The sequence below is a fragment of the Pseudophryne corroboree genome, chromosome 2 (genome assembly GCF_028390025.1).
Source record: "Pseudophryne corroboree isolate aPseCor3 chromosome 2, aPseCor3.hap2, whole genome shotgun sequence".
In the NCBI taxonomy this organism is placed as follows: domain Eukaryota; kingdom Metazoa; phylum Chordata; class Amphibia; order Anura; family Myobatrachidae; genus Pseudophryne; species Pseudophryne corroboree.
Window position 1 is genome coordinate 795,844,887 of NC_086445.1, and position 7,798 is coordinate 795,852,684.

The window sequence follows — 7,798 nt, forward strand, 5'->3', positions numbered from 1 at the left end:
GTATAATCCCCAGGGTCCTTACGGAGTTCCCAGCATCCACTAGGACGTCAGAGCAAATAAGATTTTACTCACCGGTAAATCTATTTCTCGTAGTCCGTAGTGGATGCTGGGCGCCCATCCCAAGTGCGGATTGTCTGCAATACTTGTATATAGTTATTGCCTAACTAAAGGGTTATTGTTGAGCCATCTGTTGAGAGGCTTAGTTATATTTCATACTGTTAACTGGGTATAGTATCACGAGTTATACGGTGTGATTGGTGTGGCTGGTATGAGTCTTACCCGGGATTCAAAATCCTTCCTTATTGTGTCAGCTCTTCCGGGCACAGTATCCTAACTGAGGTCTGGAGGAGGGGCATAGAGGGAGGAGCCAGTGCACACCAGATAGTACCTAATCTATCTTTTAGAGTGCCCAGTCTCCTGCGGAGCCCGTCTATTCCCCATGGTCCTTACGGAGTCCCCAGCATCCACTTCGGACTACGAGAAATAGATTTACCGGTGAGTAAAATCTTATTTTCAGGTACCCCATGGATTCTACATGTAGAAGTGGACTGACCCTCGTGTGAACATAGGTAAGTATGTGTGAATGTAGGTGTGCATGTATGTAATAAAATTTTACTTTCAAGGTGTGTGAGTTCTGTTTTTATTTGGGTATTTTTTTTTTTAGTAGTACTACAGGTACCAGCGGGCCTGTTTTTCCACTGCATGATGGTACTTGTGGTTCTCCAAGTACCAGCTTGCGGGGGAGGCTTGCTGGGACTTGCAGTACTGCTACAAAAAACAATATTCTTATTCTTACACATGGCTATCAGCCCCCCATCCGCAGCCCTTAAATGGGGGGGGGGGGGGGGACAGCCTTGGGCTTCACCCCTGGCCCTTGGGTGTCTGGAGGGGGGGACCCCTTGATTTAAGGGTCCCCAATCTTCCAGGGTACCCCGGCCAGGGGTGACTAGTTAGTGATTTAATGCCAGGGCCGCAGGGACCGATATAAAAGTGTCCCCCGGCTGTGGCATTATCTCTCTGACTAGTGGAGCCCGGTGCTGGTTCAAAAAATACGGGGGACCCCTACGTTTTTTGTCCCCCGTATTTTTTGCACCAGGACCGGACGCAGAGCCCGGTGCTGGTTGTTTAAATATGGGGGAACCCCAGTCATTTTCCCCCCATATTTTTACAACCAGGGCAGGCTCAAAGAGCCCGAGGCTGGTTTTGCTTAGGAGGGGGGACCCCACGCATTTTTTTTTTTATTTTAACTCTTTAAACACTTATTTAAGGTACACAATGAAGCCCTGCACGGATCTCACAGATCCGTCCGAGATTCATTGTGTTAATGTCGGCAGTGTTTTCCGTCCGAGATTCATTGTGTTAATGTCGGCAGTGTTTTACTAATCACTCACGTAAAACACTGCCCGACATTACGAATGACATCGACATCGGAAAAAACGAAAATGCAGAATACGACAGCATAGTAAATGAGGCGTAAAAAAAACAAAAAGTTGCAAATTCACACATTCAATGTCATTCGTGTTTGAACTTTAACTTCATTCTGAAAAATACGAATTTTAGTAAATATACCCCCAGGTTTTTTTTGGCGTCATACCCTACAAACTATTACACCACACATTTTTCTTTCCAACAGGTCATGTCCCCAAGCTACCGAATTGTATACTAAGTGAAATATCACACCTCAGTAACAACAGAGCTCTGACACAAGAAAAAGAAATTATAGGGAAAACTGACAATGAATGTCGCTTCTCTAGAACGGTGAACTCTGCAAGCAGCCCAACTGGAACCATCATATTAACTAGATAAAGTGCTTAAGGAGAGTAGCCGGTATTGAGACATCACGATGGGCTCCTATATATTGGGAGGCACACAATCTTTTTTCCCAGCAGGCCGATGATGCAAATACTGAAATGTTTCTCTTCCTAGTTGTGTGGTTTTAAAGAAACCTTTTGCAATTGCAAAATACAGTATGTCCTTCAGTGGGGACTGGTAGTGTGCGCGGGATGTAATCATGTGTCACCACCGCCGGTCAACCGATCCCAACCCGTGTGCACATGTACACTAAATTTTATGTGTTATTGGATCTGCATATGTGGCAGGTAAGGTAATGCTACATATATGCAGGAAAGAGTTTGTGCATTTACAAGAGTTTATTGCAAAATTGATATGAAGAACGCATCGGGCTTTACATGTATGTCAGGTAAGTATAATGCTATGCTGAGACTGCATTATGGTTTTAACAAAAGAAGAGAAAAGCAAAACTCTTCTCATCTCTAAGAATTGGTCAGCCCCCATTAAGAGCTCTGGGGGTGACCTATAATCAGTGTCGGACTGGTATATGAAGGGCCCAGTGGGGTAATGCAGTTGCAGGGGCTCATGTTTAGGGGTGTGTCCAGTCTCCGAAAGGGGTGTGGCCAGCTCATAGAGGTTTGGCTAACCATTAGAGAGTGCATGGTCTAGGCCCAATGATAAATATATATAGTAAATACTATGGTGTATCCATGATAATATACCAGAGTAATAACAGCAACGCCCTGTAGAAAATACACCTAGTCTTGTGCAGTATAATGTGACATATGTATAATACAGATGGAGTCAGCATTATGTCCCCCTGCTAATCGGAGGCGTGCACTAGCAGCGTGACTAGGCGATCCGTCCGCCTAGTCAAGCCGGGAGTGCACGAGCCGCTTCCCATTCAGAGAGTCTCTGTCCAGGCGCGCGGACGGAGAAACTCTCCATTAAAGTGAATGGGGAGCGTCTCTGTCTGGGTGCGTGCGCCCGTCCAGACGGAGATGCTCACAGTGACTAGGTGCGCCTAGTCACAGATGGAGCAATAATAATGGAGGCTCCATCTGTATGTACTTCTAGTGCACAGTCTGCAACTTGATCCCTAGAGGAGGAGGTGGGGGCCCCTAGTCATTGGGACTCACTGGGGGTTTCCGCTGTACCCCTGTGGGCCAGTCCAACCCTGCCTATAATAGAAAGCAAAATTAAAATGCAAAGATATCTGTAATTTTTCCACTATTTTGCTTGTTAAAGAATGAGAAAGTAAAAGTAGTGCTTTCTCCAGATAAAAAGTTGGATGGAAGGCTTTTTGCTCATCTTATTAATAGATCTCTATATGCAATGGCAGAAACATATATTTCTCATAACATATTTTACAAAAAAAGTTTAAAGAGGGAAGGAGATTCTTGTTCATCCAGCACCCTCTTTAAGGCCTTCACTGTTTCATGTATCTAGTTACAAGCCAGGGATCTTCTCTGCATGCTTTCAGCTCTGATCGGGGCCGTAACTAGGTGTATGCGGAGGGGGCACCGCACATAGCGCTGCAGGGTAGGCGGCACTTGTCAATTATCTGTTTTAATTACTTTCACTTGTAGCTTCCCCCTTTTTGAAGCCCAGCATCTCCTGACCTTCCCCCGCCCCTTCCTTCGCTACTACCTATACAACATTCATGAACTTAACTTAAGAGCTCTTTGTTATTCAGTCACATTGTTCTTTATTACATTTCACGATGCTGACATACCCGGGATTCGAACCTATTGCCTGTAGCATTGCAGTCAGATGCTACAGAATTCTAATAATTTGAAGCTTACTGTACCTTGTACTTTGTGAAAAAATGATCAGCATTGCGGCTGAGCAGATCTCTGTAATGTGCTGCTGCAAGAGATTAGATGTGTGGCTGCACACTACATACATTAGATCTGCTCAATTGCAATGCTGATTATTTTTTATTTTATAGTTAGAAATCTTATAGTTTGTAACTTTGTATGCAGGATAAAATAGCTCAATGAGTAGGGTGTTTGACTGGAATGCAACAGGTTATGGGTTGAATCCTGGGTATGGCAGTATACCGAAATGTGTTATTTAATAAAGTGTATTATAACTGAATACCAACGAGTTCTCAAGTTAAATGCATGAATGTGGAATAAAGATGATCTATGTCCAAATTATGTCATGCCTCTTCCCCATGAGGGCATGCACCTTATTGGAAAAATGGGAGGGGGTGGATTGTTTTTCTGGCACAGGGCACCAAAAAGGCTAGTTACGGCTCTGGCTCTGATACTATCATAATATGTATTTGTAATGTATATTACTTTATGAAGTATACAAAATCTTACTATGCTTGAAAATTGAAGTTACTTTGTGTGCAATTCTATACATTATAATATGAAAAACTTTTAATACAAAAATGTATTTTATTATCCAGCACCAAGCTTCTTGCTAAGCTCTCTAAAGGGATGATCTTAGCGTATTTTAGTAGCTTAAATGGCTCTTAAATGTCGCTGATTAACTCATTTTTATTTAAAGTGTTTATTTAACTCCCTTGACTTCTACCGTATATGCCAAATCATAACTGTATTTAGCATTCCCATAAAGCTATAAGTGAAAATTCAAGTGAATTGCAAAATAAAAAGCATTAATTTAAGGTAAATGTCCAATACAATAAAAATAAATGAAAATCAGTCACTATGTCTGCATATGTCAGTCACTGCTCTAGTCTAAGGGTATCCTAAAACGATCAGGATTATGCTCTTATGTGAATTTCACTGATGCAGTTAATGGAAGGAAGAAGCCAGTCTGACCATACTTTCTGAATGAACAAAAATGAAAAAAGTACAGGCCCTACAATAAGATGCAATGTTTGTTCCCTGGTTGTAATTTAGTGGAGTTAATCTATGGTACACTAGTACTATAATATTGCAAAATAGGTGCTAAGTGGCTCCTTGCTGAGTCTTTTAATAGGTTTACAGACAGGAAGTGTACATAAAACTTAATGTAGTAGCAATGTATCCATACCCACTGGGCCCTCTCAGCTGGCACCATCCTGGGGTGTCAGAGAAATTCTCACCTTAGTGCCTGGGGAAGAAGCAGGTCCAGGAACGGGAGTAAAGGCTTTACTCCCATTCTGCGACCTGCTTATTCCCCAGGCAGTGGCACTAATGCTGCAGTTACCAGTTTCAATGAAAGAACTGATCCGAAGGAAATATGCAAGTCACCTGCTCCCACTCCTACCCTAATCTCACTACTGCTCTTTGTGTACATTGATTTAAAAGAATTACAATGTATTGGTAGAAAATTTATTGAAAACAGGATAGCAGGTTCTGTTTCAGATGTATAAAATGAAGACAAACACTGCATGCTAGTTCCAAGTAGTCATGTTGAACAAGTCCGGTTGGACAGGAAGTCCCACCCCCATCACAAGCAGCTACATCTATATAACTCACATGGCAACACTAAGTTAGATTAACATTACACAAACATCTTCCTTTTTTTTTTTTTTTTGTATGCTGCAGATATAACATAACTAGCAATGCTAACAATGTCCTCCATTACTTTGTTTATTTTGAAACTATAAATCAAGTCTGTCAGGTGGCCGTGAATGACGGCCACTACGAGTAAAAACAGGACGTTGAGTCGGAGATGAATTTCGTTGGGCAGGAGTCGGTATAACTCTAGCGGGTGATAATGATGGACTGCCATCCGGAATGTCTGCATGTTCCATGTTCCCATTTTCTCCATATTCAGGTATAACAAATCTGTGGTCTTTCAAATTCCTGATTCACCATTGGCGCAACCGGCTCCATAATCAAGCCAGGAACGGAATGCCCAACATTCTCATGTAGTATTGTCCCTTCAGCTACTCGCAAATCCACACGATTGCATCTGTACAAATTACCTTCCACATCCACAAGATATGAGCGTGGTGCAACCTTGCGCACACAGGTACCAAATCTCCAACGGCCTGTGCGATCTCCAGGAAGGGGCTTCATGCGAATTGGCTCACCAATAGCAAGTTCAGGCAACTCCTTAGAAGATTTATCATACCCCAGCTTAGAAATCTGCTTCCTCTGCTGTAGCAATTTAGGCACACCTTGGACTACACTCGGATAGAGCAAAGTGCTGGCTACTGGTAAAGATGTCTTAAGTCTCCTTGACATCAGACGCTGTGCAGGACTAGTCCCCATGCCCTCGGTGGGTGTATTTCTCCAATGTAATATGGCCTTCCATTGGTCTGTATTATCACTGCTAGCTTTTTTGCACAAATTCTTTACTATCTTAACTGCAGACTCAGCTTTACCATTCGATTTTGGATAACGTGGGGATGAAGTAACATGCTCAAACTCCCATTCAGAGGCAAATCGTCTAAATTGTTCACATGCAAACTGCGGTCCTGAGGCGTAACTCCGGGAGGCAACGGAGTCATCTGCCGCCGGGCTCCTGCTCTGAAGGGGGGCACCCTGCCTCCCATTCTGTGACACCATTGAATTAAGTTAATTGACAGCTGCCGCTATCTCTTCAGTGGCCGGCTTCCTCACTGGTCTCTGCACCTTACAAATCACACCCTTTTTATTATACTGTAGATACACATTTTACAAGTGTCATAGCAAGGATTAGAAATCTTAACCTGTTACACTGGAAGCAGACACCTTACTGATGAAGCTGTTTACTCCTGTATAGGAAATATGAGAATTCTAACTATATGAAGTTACTTCTCTGACATTTACATGTAACTTCATATAGTTAGAATTCTCATTCTTCCTGTACAGGAGCAAATTGCTCCTTTGGTAAAGTGTAGGCTTAGAGGGGTTGGAGGCAGCACTGGACTTATTTTTATAAAGCATTGTATATATATACCTTAAAAAAAAAAACAATAGAAGAAAATCAATGACAGTCCCCTAAACAGGGTATCAGTCATAAATATATTTTAGGTTGGTGGTGCTCCCAGAGTCAGTAATGCGTATTGGGGCACTCCAAAATATAAATGATGTTATAACTTAACTTTGATTGAATTTATTTTATGATATTGTACAGACCTTTGTAGAAAAATAATCACCTTTAAAGGAACAGAAAGACGCTCACATAGGGATTTGATTGCCCAGTGTAAGCGAAAATTATGCTCCTATTTGGAGTTAAATTGTACGTGGGTGAAAATATTAAAAACAAATACAGTAAATGGAAGTGCTTATATCATCAATTATTCAAACAAAATTTCTTATAATGATACACTTCTTTGTATTAGCTCTCTTGGTATGTATATTACTGAGGCAAAATCATTTCTAAGAGTTAATGATAGATATCTTCATTTTTGGTACATATGATGACTTTCTTGGTATAAACAAAGGTAGGGCAAAGATGATTTACTGTTGATAAATGTCTAGGTTAATAATGCTCACTGATATATGTATCTCTTATATTCGATAGAAGATAGAATAGTCTTTGAAACATGAGAGGTAAGGCCAATGCTTTCTCCACCACTTCTGCTGTTTGAGGGTGTTGTACACCTACTGCACCTGATATTCCAAGGGAGTCACCCACCTTGTACTAATCAAGCCTATCACTGCTTTGCTTCCAAGATCAGACGGATTTGGGCGTGTCCAGTGTGGTGTGGCAGTAGTATTAGTCCAACAAATTATAGAAATAGGCAGTCCTGCTTATTTCTATAATTTTTTCGAGAACTCTCTCATCCCATGCCTGATATCAATTTCCCTGCAATGCATCAGTAACAGGGCTTTGGGGCATACCAATAGGACAGCAGAAGTTCTCACTTTGGTAATTAAGCCACAACCACATACTCTCTCATTTGTTGGACTAATACTACTGCCACACCTCACTGGACATGCCCAAATCCGTCTGCTCTTGGAAGCAAAGCAGTGATAGGCTTGATTAGTACAAGCACACAGACATACATATATTTATCTAAATATACGGGGGCACCAATATTTATCTTGCCTCCGGGTGACTGGGACGAACTTACGCCACTGCTGCGGTCTATTGTCCGAGATCACTCTTTCAG

General features: G+C 41.9%; 1 pseudogene; it reads right to left on the reverse strand.

The window, feature by feature from the left end:
- Window positions 1–7,283: 7,283 nt before the first annotated feature.
- Window positions 7,284–7,401, reverse strand: LOC135052527 (5S ribosomal RNA; annotated as a pseudogene).
- Window positions 7,402–7,798: the final 397 nt, after the last annotated feature.